The sequence below is a fragment of the Globicephala melas genome, chromosome 10 (assembly GCF_963455315.2).
Source record: "Globicephala melas chromosome 10, mGloMel1.2, whole genome shotgun sequence".
In the NCBI taxonomy this organism is placed as follows: domain Eukaryota; kingdom Metazoa; phylum Chordata; class Mammalia; order Artiodactyla; family Delphinidae; genus Globicephala; species Globicephala melas.
Window position 1 is genome coordinate 71,014,082 of NC_083323.1, and position 23,787 is coordinate 71,037,868.

The following is a 23,787-nucleotide window of genomic DNA, read 5'->3' on the forward strand; positions in this document are numbered from 1 at the left end:
TTAATCATTAGATTTTTAATATATCTATTTTTTCTCATCTGTAAAATGGTAAAAATAATAAATAAAATCCATTTCACTGGGTTTGATTAAGTTATGAGATATCATGTGCAACACATTTAAAATAATGCCCAACACAGAGTGAGCACTCAAAAAATGGTTGTTGTTAATAACTGAAGTGCGGTTATAGAGAAGACATTATCTGCACAACCAAACAAAAAAAAATCAGTCTAATACTTGTGTTTTTTTGGTTTTTTATTTGCCTCTCCCATTGCAGAGCACAGGCTTCGGACGCGCAGGCTCAGCGGCCATGGCTCACGGGCCCAGCTGCTCCGCGGCACGTGGGATCTTCCCGGACTGGTGAACGAACTCGTGTCCCCTGCATCGGCAGGCGGACTCTCAACCACCATGCCACCAGGGAATCCCACTTCTGTCTTTTTCATTTTTAAACTAGGCTAGATCAATGCTGTAGGTAAGCACCCATCTATTTTTCATAAAAATGTTTTCAACTCTTGTACTATTTCTGAAAAACATATTTGACTCATCTGACTCTCCAAGATTGTAGAGAATATATGCTAAGAGCCAAACTGAAAAGCTGGATATTTTCTACTTAATTAAGAATATCTAGAAAAAGCATTTTAATATTCTAGTAAAAATAAATAAGGGAAAGGGTATTGTACTTGTCACCAAAAATAAAAAGAAATACACTCTGAAGTTTTATATATATGTAAACAAATATAAATATACATAATCAATTAAACAAATACACGATTTTACAATAAGTTGAAATCAAAAATCACTGCCAGTGCGTTACTTCTCAGCTATTAAAAACCAAAGTGACAACTATACATAGGTATTAGTGCAGTAAATTTTTACTGGATTGTTCAGGACTCTCAGTGGATTATTTATATCCTTCAAGACCAATGTCCTTGACCTGGACAGAATGGTGGACTGCACCTCTCTGTGAGATGTTTTGGCTGAGCATAATAGACCAAACATGCAAGTATGAGTAAGATTACCTTACATCTTGTCCAGATTTGCCACTAACGTGATCTTAGGCAAATTACTTATTTCTCTGAGCTTGTTTCTTTATCTGTAAGAATGGATAACCACACCTTTCGATCTAACTTTCAGAATTGTTGCAAAGGATCCAACAAGGTTATACATGTAACCATGCTTTATAAACTTCCAGAGACCACACCAATGGAAGATTTTTATTAAATGAAGAGAAAGGGGATTAATTTCACCAATTAATTAATTAGTTAATTAATTAGCTGTGTTTAGTTCAAACACAGCTAAACTTATATATCTACATTATCCATGTAATTATATATTTCTTCCTCCTTCTAAAATGAAGAATTATTTAAAAGAGTTAGCTACATATTTAGCATTCGGGAATTATTCAATGTCCTAGACATGTCTTATCTTGACAAATTGCTTATTAAAAGACTCTGTTTTACCTATCTTGCTGTATAAATCAACAAAACCAGGAAGTTAATCCTTGACAAATTAAGAAGATTGACATAGCTTCTAGTTTTATTTCTTGGTTTCCAAGGTAGAGATATAAATTCTTAACTTGTTGAAATCTTAAAAAGGTGTTTAATCTTAACCTTCTTTAATTCATTTCTTCATAAAATATATGTCAAAGTCTTCATTGGGCACAAAGAGGAATACGGCATTGTCTCTGTCTTCAAGGGCTTACAAAAAACTCAGCCTGGAAGTTCAGAGAAGTCCTCCCTAAGATGGTGGCACCTGACCTGAGCCTTGAAGAGGTTAGGCAGATCAACTACAGGGCAGACAATGAGACAGGTAATGTCTGGCAGAAAATAGAATATGGAGGGGAAGTGGAGTTTGGGAAAAGAGAGAAAAATATATGCTGAATAAGGGGAAATGCAAACAGTTTAATATGATTGGCATTGTGGGAGATTGGAGATCAAAGAGACTGGAATAATGAGGAAATGAATTTAGAGAAGTAAACAAGGACCATTTAGTAAAGGACTTTAAGTACAACCTAAAGGACTTCTGGCATCTTGTTATTAAAAGGAGAAAGAGAGAGAGAGCTCTATCAAAAATTTTTCAGCAGAGGAGGCACCTGTTGAGATTGGTTTCAGAAAGACACTTGATTATAGTGTGGAGAATGTTCTTGAGAAGACTACAGAGAGTGGGACTGAAGTACGGGCTCTGAATTCTGAAGATCCTCAGAATATCCTCATTTCCTACACAGGAAACAAAGGCTTAAAGAAATTAAGTAACTTGCCCCAAATCACACAGCTTGTAAGTGGCTGAGCTAGGTTTTGTGCAAAGCTCTACATAACTCTAAAATGTGTGCTCTTAGGACCATAGAAACTGCCTCTCATGAAGAGAAATGAATGTGACAAACCCTAAGCATTTAGAGAATAGCAACAAATAAAACAGTGCAGGAAAAGTGATGACACAGTCAGTCTACATCATCAAAATCAAGTACAGGGGTGAGCAATTATCCAGTGAATTAAGGACCATCTGGATAATCCTGGCAAAAGCAGATTTAGTGCCTGAGTCATTCAGATAATTGTGCAAACAGTGTGCCCTGCTCTGGCGGAGTAACCTGGTCTTTAATATCTTCCATAGTACATTTTTCCCTGTGGCACTTCTAAAATGGACAACAGTAGCTCAGGAAGAATAAAGGTACTATTCACTTCATGGGAAAGTCACATAAATAATAATGGGATCTCAATAGACTGTGAGTGTATTTATGTCCCCAGGAGCCATTTCACACAGAGATACATGATATACATAAGCCAAATACTACTTCAAAGAAGAAAAGTTCAGCAACAGCACCCTCAAATGTGTGCTTTTATGTTCAGTTCTTTGTGAGGTAGCAGAAAGTTTTCTGAGCATTAAAGAAATGAAAGATATTACTGCAAATCAATTTATGGATTAAACTACAGTAAGGTTACAAATTTCTGTGTGTTCAACACATAAAAAATTAAAGGCAAAAAAAACAGGGTGAGGAAAATTTTCAGTTTACAACAGATTTCTAATTATATGAAGAAACTATGATTACCCCAATAAAAAATAATCAAATGAAATCCACAAATTAAGAAATACAAAGAGCAGATAAACAATTTGAGAAATGAAAACATTTCTCAAACTCATTCAAAATCATAGAAACACAACTCAAAGAATAACTAGATACCTAATTTCTGCTATCAAAATAGTCTCAATTGTTTTAACCACAGTACCAAGTATTAATAAAGCTATTGCCAAATCAGCTTAAACTGAGTACCAATTTCTGCACAAGTTTTTTTGCTGGGGCAATTTAGCTATAAGCATTAGGAGTCTGGAAATATTTATATGTTTGATCCAGTAACATCTAAGGAGTTACTGTAAGGAAATGGTCAGAAAGGTAAAGATTAATGAATGTTTATGTTCATTTCCATAAGTGTGAAAAACTGGAAACTATCTAAAAGCTCTATATAAAAATTATTTGGCAGCCATAAAAAAAACATGGTTAGTAAGAATATTAAATAAAATAAATGAATATTTATGGTATGATGTTAAGTGGGGAAAAAGCTGAATGCATAAATGAATATTCACTCTAATTTCAAATCTGTAAATTTAAAATACCTATGCATATTCATAGAAATAAAACTAAAAGGTTGATAGTGGATCTCTGTGCATGATGATAGAATTATATTTTATTTCCAATTTTTCCTGAATGATCCCATATTTCCTTATAATCATAAAAATGTTATTTAAATGTAATGTTAAATGAATATACTTTCAAATACAACTTTACACAGTAAGTCATCCAGACAACCATAGTGAAATAATGCCCCATTCCTCCACCTGCTACATTTCCAAGTTCACAAACCTGGTAAGTCCTGTTCTCAGGATTTGAACCCAGGTATTCTTTCTCCAAAGCCAGTGCCCTTCAAGATAAAAAGTAAAGCACAGTGCAGGTTTCAAAGCAGAATTGAATCAATATGAGGCATTAAAAATACATTATACCAATAATAATATCTGACATCTTAGATTAAAGCAGAGAAACTTATACACTGGGATATTTGATAACTGCACTAATGGAGGTATGCAATGACAGATGAAAACTGGTATTAAGGAAAACAGAGAAAAATACAAATTAGGTTGAGAATAGAAATGAATAAATTTATTACTGAATGGATGGTAGGCATTTGGAGGTAGAGAAAAGGAAATCTAAAAAATAAATAAATAAAACTGATCACAGGGCTTCCCTGGTGGCGCAGTGGTTGAGAGTCCGCCTGCCGATGCAGAGGACACGGGTTTGTGCCCCAGTCTGGGAAGATCCCACATGCCGCAGAGCAGCTGGGCCTGTGAGCCATGGCCACTGAGCCTGCGCGTCCGGAGCCTGAGCTCCGCAACAGGAGAGGCCACAACAGTGAGAGGCCCACGTACCACACACAAAAAAAAAAAAAAAAAAAAAAAAAAACTGATCACAAATCAGAAAAGCCTAGAAAACAGCAGTATCCTTTACTAAAAGCCAACTTAAGGATGATGACAACTGATGGGGGGAAAGCAAAAAATGGTTGTCACTATGTACATTATCATTACTGTAAACAGTACTTCTACTACTAACAGCTATTGTTTATGAGTAATTACTATGGACCAATACCTATTTTAAATGTGTTGCATGCATTATCTCACTTAATACTTGAAAAATATCCCATAAAAATCTCTGAGATAAGTGCTGTTGTAATTTCCAATTGACTTACTGACATTCACTTATCTGCCTAGTGATATATGAATATTAACACAACTAGGCTTCCTTCTAATACCTGTGCTCTTAGCCACCAGGATAATATTTTGGAATGACTCATGGAGGAGAGAATAGAAACGGAAATGCAAAGGAAAGTTTTATTTCTAATAAAATTGCCATCCATTTGGGGGATTCATTTGAAAGCTAGGAGCAGGAAGAAGACATAAGAGGGGCACAAAGACAGGGTTATAAAAAGTGAGAGAATAATTATGACATCAGATCACTGTGGTACCAAGAAGTAAAATTTCAAGGAGGAGATGGACAATACAGCAGAAATGGCAGATCAAAAGGGAAGAAAACTGAATGTACCAATAAAAAGAAAACAAGTACTGGACTTGAAGGGCTTACGGATGACTTAGAGAGGATTGGTTCTTGATATGACATAGATCATGGCCAATTTATCTGTAGAAATGGATGGACCCTGTTGATCACTTTTTTAAAAATAAGGCACATGGCATGGCATGTTTTGTGTGGAGAAATATGGATTGTCTATCTTTCAACTTGGTCTCAAGGGGAAGAAGATATGAGAGTATATATAGAATAACCTGTACACAGTCATAACCTCTACTAGGAAATAGAATCATTCTTTGGAAGGATATAGAAATGTCTCATGTCATTCATTCCTGCTCATGGAGAAGACAATGGAGCCAAAGGAAGTTTCCAAAAGTAGTTCTCAACACATAGCCTTCTATCAATAAATGGATTACCCAAAATCATTGCTTCATCCATCCAAACAATTCCTTATGATGATTCTTCCTCAGTAAGAATATTTGAGCCTACTTAGAACTGTAGGCTATACAAAATGTAGGTCATGGTCTTTTTCTGCAAAGTACTAACTGCCTAATTAGAAGACAAATCAGACATACAAATAATGGTCAAGCAACAAAACAGACTTAGTGTCTGAATAACTGAATAACCTTGGTCTATACTATATCAATATTGATCAAATATTGTTACCAGGTCCAAAAACCATGGGAAACTGAAGAATTCTATTTGATGGTAAACTGCTATGCAATTAATTCACAGTAGGTTGTTGGAATATTAGGGTTGAAATAGTGGACTTTCAGAAGATTTTAAACAAATTACTTATGTCCTCTAAATCTTAGTTTTCTCATCTAAGAAAATGGAAAGGTTTTCATCAAGATTAACTAATTCCAGCCAATGGGAAAAATAAATGCACATACACCTATAAAAGAAAGTCCATGTCATGCAAATAGATATGATATAAAACAGCAGCACAAGTTTAAATATCAGGTCCACAAGTAAAATTTGTACAAAGAAATATATCAAAATTACCCTCCAAGATTCCAAAGGTCCCTTAGTTCTATATCCTATAAAGTGGGTGGATCTGGGATTTTCCCCCAGATCCCCTAATGCTGCCAGCTGTGAGTTACTAGCCAAATAAATTTACCACCGATCAACCAAGGTACAGGCATAGGGAAACCATTATGCTCTGATGAATTTCATAAAATATCCCACATATGACTCATATTTATTTGATATATGTGCTACATTTCAGGCTGATAAGGCTCATGTGAAGCTGAAAAATGCAGGGAAATGGATGAAGATCAAATAGCACTCTAAGAACGTATTCAAAATAATATTTGGAAATATTGATCTTCATGTGCAATAGAGAAACATTATTTCATGCAAGGTTTCCTCAGTCTGAGTGCATCTTCTCTGGCTTTTCCCCTAATGGAGAATTTGATTCCCTCTTTCCCCTCCCACTCAGTGCTTCCAGATTGCTTCAGAAGACCAAGGCAGCCTGCTCAGCAGCAGGCAAACAGGGCTTGGTGAGCAGGAGCTATATATAGCTCCACCTTGGAGATATGCACACACAAGTACGTGTACAAATGCCCATGCTGGATGTGTCATGAATAAATGAGAAAAGGTTGCAACTTCTCCCCTCTCCCCCCTTCCCATCACCCGAATGTTTCAGCAATTGTCAAAGCAGGGTGTCATCAATCGCTGAGAGTGATGCAGCGTCTAATTTCTCTGCAATTCTGCTTACTGCTTCCAGCAGTCTAACTCCGGCAGGAAACGGCACTGGGCCAACACCTACTACCCAGATGCGGTCACCCAAGGAGGCTGCCTTGCAGCCCCTGGGAGCCCATTTCGGCACGATTACTTGACTCTCCGCAAATCCCCCAGGATAGACCCATCTTTTAGAAACTAGGCGAGAAGGTGGTTTCCGATAAAGAGCGTAAGGCTAGGAGAGAAGAAGCCAAGCCTTCCTTGCCTCTTCCCTCCTCAGTCTGCTGCAGATAGGGGAGAAGGGCTGATGTCTTCTCAGTGGAGACGTAATTAACTGGAAAATGCCCTGCGAGTTGCAGGCTTTTTTCCCAACCCCCCACTCCCGAAAGGAGCCGGTTCTTAACAGCGGCCAGGGAACATACAAGTCCTTCTTCCCCTCAGCGCAATCATTCCCAGTTTTTCAGGGTTGTACTAGTCTAGAGGCAAGGGAGGAGAGGGGAAACGAGTGGGTGCGGATAGGCGTGGGGAGGAGAAGATGCTCTTCTCTTCTCGATTTAGGAAGACCTGCAGGTTCCCGGCTGCTGACAGGTCTGCTCTCCCAGACCCTCCCCTGCCAGGTCGACTTGGCATCCCTTGGGCGAGTCGCCGGCGGTGGCGGCCGCAGCCTCCGAGAGGAAAGTTGACGAGACGGAGAGGGGGCTCGGTGCCCTCTCCCGTCGTACTGCCGCCCTGCCCCGCCCGTCACCCCGGGCTCCGGCATCCCGTAACCCTCCTTCCCAGCACCACACACCCTCCACCCAGTCTTTCCTGCCGTCCTTCTCGATGAGAGCTGCGGCGACTACAGGAGATCTGGGGGTGACGAGGGCGGGGCGGGGCTGGGGGAAGGGGAAGGGAGGCAACAGCAGCAGGAAAACACGCATTCTTTATTCTGTCTGCAAAGAAGGGAAAGTCCTGCCTCCTACCTGTTCCCTGCTCCTGCTCGCCTTGGCGCGGCACAGCTGGACCATAACCTACAGGTTTCCCACTTCCGCCACAGACACCTGGGAGAGCATCTCCCCACCCGGCGCCCCTCCTCGCCTAGGCCGAGCCCACCCCAGCTACTTGACAGCAGAAGCCCGGCCTTTTAGAGCGCTTATTGGGGCGGCGAGGGAACTGGGGCGGGCACCAGAGAGAAAGCCGAGTCTCTGATTGGACAGGAGGAATGTCACTCTCACCCCAGGACCAGGGCTCGCTGCGGACCCGGGTAGCTGCTAAACCCAACCGCAAAGGGTCTCTGCAGTCGCTGGAACCAAACCCTGCTGCTACTGGATCAAAGACCCCTAAGAGGAGGGAAACTGGTTTGTTGACTTGTCATCTGAGACCCCAAGAGGGAGGGAGGGACCAGCCAGAACCAGACACCCAGCACTTTCCAGAGCTTCCCTGAAGGGACCATCTGCTCTGGGAGATTTGACAGCGAAAATATCAGGAGCAGTGAGTGCCTCGATACAGAGGCACGAACTTCGGTAACGAATGAAGCAAAATAGAAAAATACATATAATTAAGTGAAAAAAATCAGAAGAAAAAGAAAAAGCATGAGAATTTTATTTCAAGTTTCCATTCTTTCCCCTAAATGTAACATGGCAGTATTTCATGTGGAGAAAATGTTGAACTGCTTATTCTGTAGCGCAGGAGACTCCAAAATACCCGCTGGTAGGAACACTGTTTTCGATGGAAAAGTGTTACGATAATAACCTCTCAAAAAAGAGTAAAAGAAGGCAATTAAAGCCAGACTGCATAAGAGACTTGCCTTGGGCAGTTCATTTGGTGGTAAAAGTCTTCAAACAATCACCACCAGGCTGACTAATCAATCTGTTCCCTTTCTCCTGATACTGGGCCATCATTTCTTTCGTGCTCAAACCCTGAGGAGCAGAGGGTGGATAAGCCAACCCAAATCTATATGATCCCAAGCTTGCCTTTTAGGTGAAGGAGGACGAGGGTAAAACCATTTTCTGCCCACATTCTATCTCTGCCACTGATCCAGGTGGAGTCAGAAAGCTGTGGAATTCAAGGGACTTCTTAGTTGAGGAATAATCATAGAAAATCACAAGCAAAATTGAGGGTAGGGAGGTGTCTTATTCTAATGCCATATAAGGAATCAGTCTTCTCCCTCACAGGCTGCTTCCTTTCTGCAAATAGCCAAGTTCCTCATCCACCTAAATTAAGTAGCTGTCTTAACTAGTGCTGACCATGACTGAGCTCCCAGCCTCAAAGAGCTTATGATGGATGTGGCTCACTGGACAACTGTGGAGATGACATTGTTATCAAATGTTAAACAAGTGTAGGCTCTTCGTGCGTATGGTTCTTATCACTGTTAAGCCAGACTCTTCAATGTTCTCTTCATGAAACTGGAGGAATCAAATTAATGTATTTGGAAGTCAGAAGGAATCTTAGAGATAATTTATAGTGAACAATAGATAAGACTCTTATGTCAGAAACCCTTTTAACACTGAATAGAAATAACTAAAATGTAATAGCAAGTTTCAAGATCCCATCATTCATGTTTCTACATAATATTCCTGTTAGCCTTATGCCTCCACCTATGCACCCATACCAATTGTTCCATTGAATTGGACAAATTGTTGATGACTTACTGCATTTACTGAGCACTTAATCTGTGTCACACGCTGTGTTAGGTGTTAGGGAATGAAGTGAGAATAATACATTGAACTTATTAAAAAGGGATTCAAGAAACAAGACAGTAAAATATTGTAGAGGAAGTGTGTATAATCAACAATAACATCTTTTGATCCCTGAGCATAGATTATTTTGAGTCACAATGAACTATAGCACACCCTCCTCTAGACTTAAGCAGTGAGAAGGCAGAGTATCAAGGAAAAACACTGAGCATTGAGGTTAGCATGGGATTACTGAATTATTCTATCCTCGTTCTTTCATTCCTTCATTTCTTCAACAAATATTAGTGAAGAATGAAATAGGCAAGCTGGTGTGTGCCCACACACATACGCACACAGACAACTTGGGAACAGTATTAGTTTAAGTCCATCTGGTCATAGGTACCTCATATATTTTCAGATAAAGCAAATTGTCTCCAGGTTATTGGTTATCATCTCAGAGAGCAAAACTTCCATATCTGTTCCTGGAATACATGTTTATTATGTATGTGGATATATCAGAAATATCTGCTGCAGAGCATTTTACATTTTCCAAATCACTTGCAGATACAATCCCCATCTATGTTCTTAAGTAAGAAGGAGCATCATTATTAGCCCCATTTCACAATTGGGGAAATTGAAGTAGCCATGGAAATGTATTCCTTTGAAACAAAAGGTAATAAAAAATAGTTGTGTATATAATGCTTCACATGTAGGAAATATCCAACCTATACTTATTGATGAATACGTGCATTACAAAATTTGAAAGTTTAAAGAACATTAGAAGTCATCAATTTCCACCCATTATTCTAGGAAGAAGAGATTCAGGCATTATAACTTGCCCAAGGTTGTGTATCTAGTTAGGGGCAAAGCTGGCTCTAGAACCCAGTTCCTTACTTTTCCCACCTAAATGAACAATAAATTTTTCTGGTATATCTCATCCAGGAGAGTTCTTAGCCGGTCTCCTCCCCAAACCACACAGTCTATTGAAGTTTTCAGAACGGACACAATGGTATACTCATCTTCCAGCATCTATAAATATATATGAAAGCATGCCATTTTAACTGGAAATTAAGTAGGACATAATCAGTATCTGAGACTCAGTTTGCTTTTATGTTTGGGGTCTGCCTCACGAGATTGAGATCAGAATAACTGGGGCTAGTGTGGGAGTATAAAGAAAGTGGATAGAAATGGGTGATCAACTAGACAGATTGCCTCTAGCACACATTGTCCCTAAAGTGAGGAAGAAGAGAACTGCAGAAACATGTCTCAATCTCCCTTATCTGGCAGCCTGGTATTATTTGCAAATCTTCAAGAGAAACGCTAGGAAAATTTGCCTTGTTCCCTGGATGGCTCTGCTTCCCTAACCACTGGCAGAGTTCCAGAGCACAATTTACTGGGCATTACATTGCTAATCTCCCCTTGGCCCTATTATTGAATTCTCCTGCCATCCTCTCCTTCTTCCACCCTGCACTGGCCCTCATTATTGAAACATTCCAATTTTCTCCAACCAGTGATTAAATCTCAGTGAGAGGAAAGGAAACTACAGCAACAGTACAGCTTTCCACAGCATGTATTCCTTTTCTTTCTCCTCTGCTCAACCCACCATTTCCTCACTTTGAAGCTTCCCAGGAGAACAGTTGCTAACAGCCTGTTATGGGAAAGAGGGTGGGAGAGTAAGAAAAAAAGTGCTTTTCCAATCAAAATTTCAAGCAAACTTAACACAGCAGAAACTGGTTTGAAGACAATCATGCTAAACCCAGCCTGCAGCATCTCAAGGAAGATCACATCAGCCTACTGACCTAGCTTTTACAGAGCCGATTGGGAACACAGGCAAAGGGATGTGTGTGCATGCACAGCCCCCCCCCCCCCCACACACACACACTATCAGTACCACGTGGCGGGAAGCAGGCTGGGCAGATAGTTTTCAAGTACTAAAGACTAGAGATACAGTCAACAGCAGCAGCTTGCTACTCACCGAGAACCACTGCAATCTTTTTGGAGGTTAAGAGTAAGAATAGACTATTTTTTTGTTTTGTCACTGACTGCTGTGTACCAGAAGGTCAGATTTACAAAAAAGCCACATGCTAACATTGCAAGGATATCTTCACACAGATTCCATTGTTTCACAATAGAGTCAACTATTTCTCTTTAATATTGCTTAATTTGTATAATAAGAATCAATGTGGAATGCAACAAAAGAGCATGTTACTCCTTAATTTATAGCCAATATGCCCTCCAAATTATTTCAACTCAAGGAACGCATAAGGAGGGGCCAATTCTCAATTCAATTATTAAATTGCACCTTCAGTCTCTCTTCATGGAGAGCAGGCAGTCATATACTATTATGAACTCTCACTAACAACCTTAATTAGCATGTCCTTTCCCTTCTTTCCTAACTGCCGTTATAGATACTGAAAATTCTATTTTCTTCAGTATGTCCTTGAAATGATGGACACCTTCACCATCTGAGGTGAACATAGGACCATAGAACAGAGTGTTAAGAGACCTTCATTCTACTCTAGTAACTAACTGAGAGGACAGAGACTGAACTTTAAAACTCGGTTTCCTATACCATAAGATGAGGGGTAAAGTTGCACAATACAAAACTATTTGCTAAGAATATAGTATCAGCATCTTTATAAAAGGTCATCTACCCAAATATATATCCTACCCTCAAAACAACCAAAAGAAGCAAGGCGTGGAGGGGGGGACTTCCCTGGTGGTCCAGTGGTTAAGAATCCACTTTCCAATGCAGGGGAGGCAGGTTCCAGGAACTAAGATCCCACATGTCCTGGGGCAACTAAGCCCACGTGCTCCAGAGCCCACACACCACAACTAGAGAGCCCACGCAGCGTAACTACTGAGCCTGTGCAACACAACGAAAGATCCCACCTGCTGCAACTAAGACCCGATGCAGCCAAATAAATAAATAAATATTTTTTAAAATAACAGAAAATAAAACTCTGGGCACCAGAGCCAAAAATTATATATATGATTCCTTTAAAAAAAGCAAGAGGAAAAGAACAAAAGAATGAATTTGTCGATTTTATCCAAATTTATTGACCTCAAATTATTCATAATATCCCTTATTATGTGTTTAATATATATTAGATTTGTATATACAGTCCAATTTTCTTAATTTTGATAAATATTGTTTTTTCACTAGTCAGTGTTCCAGTTTAGAAATTTTATTAATCATTTCAAATATCAATTCTGGCTTTATTATTTTATTCTATTGTATGTTTGTTTTGTATTCTATTGATTTCTGCTCTTACCTCTATTACTTCCTTTCTCTTACTTCACTCAGTTTTGATTTGGTATTCTTCTCTATTTTTTTTTTTTTTTTTTTTTTTTTTGCGGTACGCGGGCCTCTCACTGTTGTGGCCTCTCCCGTTGCGGAGCACAGGCTCCGGACGCACAGGCTCAGCGGCCATGGCTCACGGGCCCAGCTGCTCCGCGGCATGTGGGATCTTCCGGGACCGGGGCACGAACCCGTGTCCCCTGCATCGGCAGGCGGATTCTCAACCACTGCGCCACCAGGGAAGCCCCTGACAAGTTTTAATATGTCTTATCTTCATTATCATTCAGGTCAAATATTTTTCTAAACTCTGTTTTCTCTGTTTTTCATGCTTTTTGATCCAATGATAATTTTAAAATATGTTGTTTAGTTTATAGTCACTTCGGGTACTTATCTTTTTGTTTGAAATATTTAGTTTAATTTTATTGTTGTCAGAAAAATATTCTGAAAGGATTTCAACCTTTGGCAATTTTTTGAGGCTTTGTTTATAATACAAAATTATAAGGCAGTTTTGGCGAAAGTCCCATGTACTCTTAAAAAAACATAGAAGTTCAGCTTCTGTTGACAGAGGAATAGCTATTGTGGAACCATCCTCCATACAGGTACAAATGATAAGCTCTAGCAGAAAGAAAAAATAAAACCTGTTTGAGGCCACTGGAAAATAGTCAAAAGCAGGCAGAACTTGACAAGATGTCTACACGTGGGAAAGGGAAATGACAGAGAGTGAATTTCCCATTTTATACAGCTTTTGTCTTGAGGAAAGTTTCCAGTATGTTCCAAACAGGATGAATAAAACTAAAATAAATAAATACACAAATAAATAAAACCTTTCTGCCTTGAAGAATCAGAAGACAACATGATAAGTCTTAAAAAAAAAAAATTTCTGGTTTAAAGAACCAGAGGACAGAGTTCTGGATAATGATGGAACAAAGAAAATGAGAGGGGGAAATCACAGAAAGGAGAGATACAGAAAGAGAGAGTCCTCGATTGAGAGTATAAGCCAAATTTTAAACTGACTTCTGAACTGTGGATACACAGGGAAGACTCCGAGCAGCCCAAATAAGGCTAACAGAACTGTAGTAGATGGAATAATGCTCTTTAATCTCTGGAACCTGTGAATGTTACCTTGTATGGCAAAGTCTTTGCAGATGTGATTAAGGATCTTGAGATGGGAAGATTATCTCAGATTATCCTGCTCCATCCTAAATGCAATCACATGTATCCTTATAAGAGGGAGACAGAGTGAGATTTTACTATGCACAGAGCAGAAGACATGCGAAGACAAAGCAGAGAGAGAGATTTGAGAATTCTGGCCTTGAAATTTGGAGGGATGCAGCCATATTCCAAGGAATTCCCAAAGCCACCAAAACCTGGAAGGAGCAAGAAACATATACTCCCTAAATCCTCTGGAAGGAGGGTGGCCATGCTGACACTGATTCTGACCCAATGATACTGATTTGGACATTCTGGACTTCCAAACTGTGAGAAAAATAAATTTTGTGGTTTTAAGTGAGAAGATAATTGTTTTGTTTTATTGTGGTGATAATTTGTTACAGTAGCCAAAGGAAACTAGTATAAGAACTTACCAGAAATTTCAACTGCTGCCTGCCAAACAGGACACAGAGTTTGAAGTTCGAGTTCAGCTAAGGTAACTGCCTTCTAAAACAAAAAGTGAACCATATTAATACTCTTCAAAAAAAAAAAAGAAAGAAAAAAGAATCCAGAATCTCCACAATGTATTGTCACAGTGTCCAGGATATAATCTAAAATAACTAGAAAAACCTGTCTGCTCCTGATACCCCTCCTACAAAAAGAAAAAAAAAAAAAAACAGGAAAAGGTAACATACTTAAGATTAGAGGCAGATATTTGAATTAGCAGACCAAGATTTTAAAACTGCAACTACAACTATGCTCGAGGGCAAAAAAGAAAATTTGTCTAAATACAAATTTACCCCCCACCCCAAATTTTCTGCACACAAAGTTTGATTCTAGAATCAGTTTCTTGGATAATCTAACATAATGTAATAAATCATTATGCTTATTATAGAAACTATAAAAAGTTAAGAGACATAAAAGTTGAAAAGAAATCATCTATCCAGAAATTAGCAAATTATTGTTTGACATTATTAGTTTACTAGGCTTTTGTAACTACAGATTTTCCCTGGATTTTCATGGATGTTCTGACTGAAGGTTGACTAGTTTCAATTATAACCAAATATATTGTTTTCTTCTCCACCTTCCTCCTCCTGTCTCCTTTTCAGCAGTTGTCATTTATATCTCTTATCCTGACAATATCCATTTTTCTAGACCTCCTTCTTTCATAAAAGCATGTTTAAGTCTCTTTCATGAAAAAATTACTCTGACCCTGCATTTCCTCTAATTACAGGACAAGACCTTGAGAACTGAAAATTTGCCATTGTGACCCTCACATATCCTTATTACTTTTTAACTTCTTTCCTGGTTCTCTTCTTAGTTCTCTAAGAAATCTAAAGCTCCTTCCCCAAATTCTTTTTCTCTTTCTCTCTGTTTCTATGAATATTAATTTAACAAATAATTGTATACCCAGTGCTTGACTCTTTTATCTCTTTGCCTTTTCTAGTGTGTGATATTATAAGTACTTCTAGTTCTAACATCCTCCTATAAGATAATTTTTTAAATCTCTGTCTCCAACATTGGATATACTCTGCATTGCAGACTCACAAATCCATTTCTCTAGTAAATTTTTCTACTTGGATGATTGAAAATCATATAAAACTCAAAATACCCAAACTGAAATAATTATCTTGTTTAGTGGCACAAAGGAACATTATGAAAACAGAATCTCAGTATATCTGAGAGAGGAAAAACAAGATGATGTTTAGGTGGACTTTCAAAGGAAGAATTGTTAGTATCCAGAGTTTAAGAAGCTATTCCGAGCTGGAAAACGAATGTGAAAGATACATAATATAAAATAGCAAGTCATGCTTAAGAATTGAGAGAATTTGATGATGCCTAAAGCATAAGGATGAAGAGAATAAAAAAATGGATTGGAACTGCATTGGTCTCCTTGCTATTCTTCCAATAAGTGAGGCACACTCCAATGGTAAGGGCTTTGCACTTGCTGATCTCACTTCCTGAAATGTCCTTCCTTGTTTTCTGTATAAACTCTTTCAGATTTTTATTAAAATGTTATCTTCTTAATGAGCCTACCCCTGATTGCCTCATTTAAAATTGACATCCCTACCTCTTATTCCTCAGTGGCACTTTTCATCAACTACAATACTATACAACTTTTGTATTCCTTTGCTTTATTGCCTGTCTTGCAGAATATGCCCTTACTTCTCTCTAGAATTTAATCTCCACTAGGGCTTAAATTGACTCTCTTTTGTTCAGTGTTGTGTGCTCATTTCTAGAACAAACAGTCCATGGGACATAATAAGTACTCAAAAAAATGTTTGTTGCCTGTGGGGGGAAAAAAAAGGATGAATTAGGAACACAAACAAAACAGAGCACCCATAATACCATGCTTTTTGTTTGACCCTGTCTTCACATCCAGTGTTCTCTCAACCTGTGAACTATTCTTCTCTCTTCCCTTACCCAGACTGTTTTCAACCAGATAAACTCCCGTGTATTCTCCGAAACTGTATTAGCTGCTATTTCTTTTGTGAAACCCAAACTCTCCTCTCACACCCACACCCAGATACAGTTACTTCTCTTCTGTACATCTATGCTTTACAAATAAATTTATTATGATACTATAATATTTTATTATAGGCTTTTTCTGGTATATCTCTCTTCATTACAAATAAAAAGCTTCTTGAAGGCAAAGGCTATATTTGATTGATTGGGAATCCTGGTAAGAACTAAAGAAAAAGGAAGTAACTCCCTTCTACCTTCTGTTACATGTTATCTGAGAAGTCTTCAAGGAAAGTGGCAAATGAATTGAAACTTTAAAAACAAATATAAATTAACTAGATGGAAGGTAAGGAATAGCATAGATACAGTTTTATAGTTAAAAATTGCAATTTTTTAGTTTGCTTATATTTGAAATGGAAAGCATTTTTTTTAGTATCACATTAATAGTTACTCACTATAAAAAGAACATATAAATCATGTTTTACCTTAATGAACTATTACCTTGAAAGTTAATTATGAGAAATATGGCAATTTGCTGATAGAGGAACCAAAAAATATAAATCCATCTAGACAAAGACAAAATGTGTAAAATTTATATTTTGGGACTCTGAATTGAAGAAAATTTGTTTGTTTTTGAAGAAAATTAAGTCAGAAATGCCATTTCATTACTGCTATTGCCCTTCCTTTGAGTATTCAGTAATAATATGAGGAACATATAGCATAAGTACCTCAGTACACAAAAAAGCACAAAGCATAGCTTAAGAGGAAATTATGACCTACTACCAGCAAATCTGAGCATTTCACTGCCATCCAATTACCAAATGAGAATCTCTGCTTAAAAGAAATTTTACTTTAACCTTTATCTGGACATAATTATTTATTTTCCCAAAAATCTGTACCATTTGACATTGAAAAAAATTGGCTCAAAGCCTAGACTCCTCTCCAACTGGTTTTCTAACTGAGGGAGTTGATACATATATCCTATATTTCATATATATTAGACATACATGTATATACATGATGTATTTTATATATTTAAAATATATGTATATATGTTAATCATATGTATATGGCTAGAAGCCACTTAACCTACTTTCCCAGTTTACCTGAATGTCTGAATATTTTCTATGTTGCCATTGCTCTTTACAACCTTATTAGTCACTCTAGGTTAAATAAGTAGCTCTTACAGTATCAATAATTCCTTTTTTTTTTTTCGGTACGTGGGCCTCTCACTGTTGTGGCCTCTTCCGCTGCGGAGCGCAGGCTCCAGACGCGCAGGCTCAGCAACCATGGCTCACGGGCCCAGCCACTCCACAGCATGTGGGATCTTCCCGGACCGCTGCACGAACCCGTGTCCCCTGCATCGGCAGGCGGACTCTCAACCACTGTGCCACCAGGGAAGCCCAAGAATTCCTTTTCTGACTAGCAGATTTCTAGTATGAACTCAAAGGACATAGGTCAAGTCATTTACAAAGGAAAAAAACGCTACAGTGGTTCATTTGGAATGTGGGCTTGAAAATCATGAGTGGGGACTGAAGATTTTTATGTGCTCCACAATTCTTTGGAAAGTATGTGTAGAAGAGGTCAACAGACTTGAGGGGAGATCCAGGGTTGTTGGAGCTAGATTCCTCCACCAGAGGATGTCCTCATATTCTGAAAGTCCCCTCTCATTAAAGTCCTCCCTCATTTTAAATTCTCTGATGGCCTTGCGTTACAGTTCAAATGAACAATTATTTTTCCATTACATATGTCTGGCTCTGCTCTACCTCTCTGACATCTCAAATCACTCAGTTTTTTGCTTAATATGTTCCAGCCATACTGGCTGTTCCTTAAATTCTGTTCTTTAAGTGAGCCAAACTCAGTTGCTCTTCCTCTTTTCTAAGAAGCTCTTCTGGTTCTTCATATGATTAGCTTTCTATACGTTTTCAAGTCTAATCATATTGTATAGCACAGGGAACTCTACCTAATGCACTGTGGTAACCTAAGGGAAGTCCAAAAGGGAGGGGATATCCGTATGTGTATGGCTGATTCATTTTGTTGTGCAGTGGTGGTTAACACAATATTGTAAAGCAACCATGCTCCAAAAAAATTAATAAAAAAAGTCTAATCTTAAATGTCATCTCTCAGAGAAGACTTCTGTGATAACACTCCTAATGGACATCCCTTAATTCAGATTCTCTATCATATCACACTGTTATTTTTCCTTCATGGCACTTTACTATAGAAAATAATATTTGGCATTTAAATGTTTATTTGTTTATCTTATTTATTTCTCTCTACAGGATATATGCTACATGAGGACAAGGACCTGGTCTGTCTTATTCACTGCTGTCTCTCCAGTGCTAGAACAGTGCATGGAACATGGTTCATCCTCAACAGATATTTTAGCATAAATAAAAATCATGACACCGTGACTGTTTTTCTTTTTAATATCCATGGCAGGCAGTAAAATAATCAATGAATATTGTTGGTGAGCACTCACCCAGTCACAGACAGACAGCTCTCCCTGGATGCACTGTCCTGTAGAGTTGTCCATCTGGTCTCCTTGGAGCAGGCTGTTGGTTTTGCTCCTTTGGCAGTTGGTGGGCTCAGGAGAGTTAGTTACCACTACACTGATGCAGACAGTCCATCTAAGAAAAGTCTTCTGACACTTTTATATTAAACAACCTGGTGTTTTATTTCCTAATGATAGTAATTTACTAATTCCTTCAAATAATTGAAATACCCTCATAATTTCTGCTTATGTAGTCAAACTTTCACTCCGCTACCACACACTAAATTTCCCTGAGCCTAGAGTAAGCCTAAGATAATTTATGGGAAGGGAGGAAAGGAAGAGCTGAAAAGCTACTCAATTAAACCATAAACTAACCAGATTAAGTACCAGAATCACAAGATTGAGTCCAGAGATACTAACTCTAATTTATTTCTGTTATATATTTATGAAAAACATTTCTTGAAACATACTAACTTGTTCAGAGAAAGGTGGTTTTCCAGGAAAACAACACAATATTGGTCTGCTAAAAAGAAATGGATATTTTCAGAATATAACCTGCAGACTGAGAGATTCTTCTTGCTATGACAGTACATATGGAGGCTTTGCCATGTATTTTCTGATACAATTTTAATTTCAAAAATAACTATCTATTTAAAATTTTATGTATAGGGGTGGGATAGGGAGGGTGTGAGGGAGGGAGATGCAAGAGAGAAGAGATATGGGAACATATGTATATGTATAACTGATTCCCTTTGTTATAAAGCAGAAACTAACACACCATTGTAAAGCAATTATACTCCAATAAAGATGTAAAAAAAAAAAAACAAAAAAAACCTTTATGTATAGAGGATAATGGTGACTGCCAAATGTGAATCTCTTCACACACTAGCCAAAAACAAAACAAAACAAAACCAAAAAAGAGCAACAAGGAAGGCAAATAAAACATGTGATCCAAATTTTCAACATTATTAGAAGACTGAGAATACCACTAAATTAAAATTACTTGTAACTGAAGAAATACGTACCAGAGACCAAGAAAGTTCTTACCGTGGCTACATGCCTGTGGGTGTGGAGATGAGAGATTGCTTGAGAAGAGAGACAGAGTACATTCATGAAATACAGAAAAAGCACCCCTAGAAAAAAATTTCATTACCAAATGCCCCAATATTGGTCTGAGATGTGGAAATTCACTGCACCAACCATTGAGAAGGTACTTAAAACTGGGAAGAAAGGGAGGTAGCAGCCTTAGAGAAGAACTGCTTCTTCAGGAGAAAGGTAAATAGAGAAGAATGGTGCCCCTTGGGAAGATATGGTAGTAAAGGGAAAGGAAAGGGGAAGGGGATGGGAAGTAATAATCTTGTAGAAACAAAAGGGGGCAAAAATTAAACAACTTGTCACCCTCTATCATCACCACAAGAAACAAGAGTATCCATTAACAAACATATTTTGATAAACTGAAAGAAGTAGCCCTCAAACCAGTAATCTTGTCCATTAGATACTCAAGAGTAGGAAAAAAAAAAAAAAAGAGACAAATTTCATACAAAGCTATTAGAAGAAGAAAAGAGAAAATGTGAATCAAAAATTTCAGTTGAGAAAATTTCTACTCAAAAAATAAAAAATAAACACAAACAGGAGAAAACTGCAACACACCACTTTAATCTGAATTTTAAATCCTCAAACAAAAATTTGAAGATTTGGACTTCCCTGGTGGCACAGTGGTTGAGAGTCTGCCTGCCGATGCAGAGGACACAGGTTCATGCCCCGGTCTGGGAAGATCCCACATGCCGCAGAGCGGCTAGGCCCGTGAGCCATGGCTGCTGAGTCTGCGTGTCCAGAGCCTGTGTTCCACAATGGGAGAGGCCACAACAGTGAGAGGCCCATGTACTGCAAAAAATAACAAAAAAAAATATTTTGAAGATTTTTTTAAAAAAATGAAGAATCATAAAAAGGAAAAGAAAAAGAAAGAAAGAAGAGAGCAACCAAACTGAAAAACAATGAGAGATCATCTCACATCAGTCAGAATGGCCATCATCAAAAAATCTACAAACAATAAATGCTAGAGAGGGTGTGGAGAAAAGGGAACCCTCTTGCACTGTTGGTGGGAATGCAAATTGACACAGCCACTATGGAGAACAGTACAGAAGTTCCTTAAAAAACTAAAAATAGAACTACCATATGACCTAGCAATCCCACTACTGGGCATATACCCTGAGAAAACCATAATTAAAAAAGAGTCATGGGGCTTCCCTGGTGGCGCAGTGGTTGAGAGTCCACCTGCCGATGCAGGGGGCATGGGTTCGTGCCCCGGTCCGGGAGGATCCCACATGCCACAGAGCAGCTGGGCCCGTGAGCCATGGCCACTGAGCCTGCGTGTCTGGAGACTGTGCTCTGCAACGGGAGAGGCCACAACAGTGAGAGGCCCGCGTACCACAAAAAAAAAAAAGAGTCATGTACCACAATGTTCATTGCAGCTCTATTTACAATAGTCAGGACATGGAAGCAACCCAAGGGTCCATCAACAGATGAATGGGTAAAGACGATGTGGCACATATATACAGTAGAATATTACTCAGCCATAAAAAGAAACAAAATTGAATTATTTGTAGTGAGATGGATGGACATAGAGTCTCTCATACAGAGTGAAGTAAGTCAGAAAAACAAATACTGTATGCTAACACATATATATGGAATCTAAAAAAAAAAAAAAAAAGTGGTCATGAAGAACCTAGGGGCAAGATAGGAATAAAGATGCAGACCTACTAGAGAATGGACTTGAGGATATGGGGAGGGGGAAGGGTAAGCTGGGACAAAGTGAGAGAGTGCCATGGACATATATACACTACCAAACGTAAAATAGATAGCTAGTGGGAAGCAGCTGCATAGCACAGGGAGATAGCTCCGTGTTTTGTGACCACCTAGAGGGGTGGTATAGGGAGGGTGGGAGGGAGGGAGATGCAACAGGGAAGAGATATGGGGATATATTTATATGTATAACTGTCACTTTGTTATAAAGCAGAAACTAGCACACCATTGTAAAACAATTATGGTTCAATAAAGATGTTAAAAAATAAATTAAAAAAAATCAAGAATCAAAAATGTAAAAAGTAGGGCTTCCCTGGTGGCGCAGTGGTTGAGAGTCCGCCTGCCGGTGCAGGGGACACGGGTTCATGCTCTTGTCCGGGAAGATCCCACATGCTGTGGAGCAGCTGGGCCCGTGAGCCATGGCCGCCGAGCCTGCACGTCCGGAGCCTGTGCTCCGCAACGGGAGAGGCCACAACAGTGAGAGGCCCACATACAGCAAAAAAAAAAAAAAAAAAAAAAAAAAAAAAAAAAAAATGTAAAAAGTAAAAATAAAAATGGTATAAAAAATAACTACCAATAAATTCCTCACAAGAAAGAAAGATAACATAGTTTAGTGAACTCAGGAAAGAATTTAACAAAAAGATAAGCCATCTCTGAAAAGAAGAATAAATTACAAAGTACTTAAAAGATAATAAATTCAAAAGAAAAGTTAACAAGGGACATTGAAGAAGGAAAAAAGTAACAAAGAAAATGAAGTAAGATAAGGAAATAAAAGTGCTTAGATAGAGACTGAATGAAACAGAAAGAAGGCAAAGAAGGCCCAGCATGCTTATAAGTAGTTTCAGAAGAAGAAAAGCAAAACAATCTAACAGAAGTAGTATTTAAACATGCAATCCAAAAAAACTTTCAAAAGAATGCTAAATGTGCATACTGTAAGGGCCCATTGTATACCTGAGGAAATTGACCCAGAACAGTAAACTCTGAGACGAATCTTAGTAAAACTATTAGACTTTAAAGACAAAAGCAAAATCATCAGGATTCCTGGACAAAAATATCAAACAATAAGGACAAAACCATTACACTGGTGCCAAACTTTTCAAGAGCAACATTAAAAGCAAGGCGATAGCAGCATTTTAAAAGTCTAAGAGAAGTCTGAGCCAAGGATTTTATATCTAGCCAAGCAATACTTCAAGTATCAAGCTTCTAAAAATAAACACATTTGTATGAGAAGGAACTCACGATATACTGTAACCATGAGCTCTCTTCATGGGGATTCTACTACCAGATGAACTTCATCAAAACAAATAATGACTGAGGATCATACCGGCCAGGGTTCTTGGCCTTCCCCAATGAAGAGAAATTGACTAGAGGCCAGACAAGAAATTCAGGCAAGGCTTTATTGGGGCTCCTGCTGCAGTAGGGGGTAGCAAGAACAAACAACAGTTTCCCTTACTTGCTGGCTCCCTGAGGGAGGCACGAGCTTGCTCCTTATATGGAGTAATGGTAGCGATGTGTCCAGGGGTCAGGCCAGAGGGGTGGCTTGGGTGGTTTCCCACCCCTTAGGTGATGTTGTGTGCAGGGGTCATGCACAGTACCCTGCTTTTACTTCTGACCCCCTGTTTTTGCTCAAAGCTTTTCAAAAGTGGCAGTTGGGTTTTTTGGTCTCTGTGTATCTTTTGTCCAGAATTTACTCCAACAGCACATGCATACAGTTATTTTTAGTCCCATACAGTTTCTTTATATTTTGTTGCTGGAGGAGAGGTGTGTCCAGATGCAAGCACTGCAGCACTGCAGCAAAGGGGCCCAGGTCCCAGCCTGTCTCAGGGAGGTTTCTACAAAAGAACAGAAGGTGAGCACATAGTACATCTAATTGTAGAACTAATACAGGATTAGATATAGGTTTAGGTACATGGGTGAAAAAATACTATGTAAACATTACATATTCTGAAAAAGTAGAAATAATGTAACTAATGAATAGAAGGAGAAAACAAGAAAGGAGAAAGTAGACTAAGATCATTGACTATTGTTAAAATGAATAGTTGGGGATCAAAGAGTACCATTTAAATTTTACAAACTGCATACTGAAATATTAAGCAGGAAATAAGTGGATTAAATGTAATATAAAAGGTACACTTGAATAGGCAATAGTTAAAATAAAATATAAAACTTCCTCATAACC

General features: G+C 38.5%; 1 protein-coding gene across 7 annotated transcripts in view; it reads right to left on the minus strand.

Moving 5' to 3' along the window:
• CNTN1 (contactin 1) overlaps window positions 1–7,858 on the minus strand; it is a 375,618-nt gene extending 367,760 nt beyond the window's left edge. For 2 of the 7 annotated variants that reach the window (XM_060307113.1, XM_060307111.1), the window contains exons 1-2: window positions 7,708–7,836; window positions 3,851–3,908 (exon numbers count right to left, since the gene is read on the minus strand). The gene's annotated coding sequence lies outside the window, so the exon portion shown is untranslated. Of the gene's footprint in view, window positions 1–3,850; window positions 3,909–7,707 lie in introns of all 7 variants that reach the window. The other 5 variants (XM_030835383.2, XM_060307110.1, XM_060307112.1 and 2 more) reach the window with 3 other exon arrangements.
• Window positions 7,859–23,787: the final 15,929 nt, after the last annotated feature.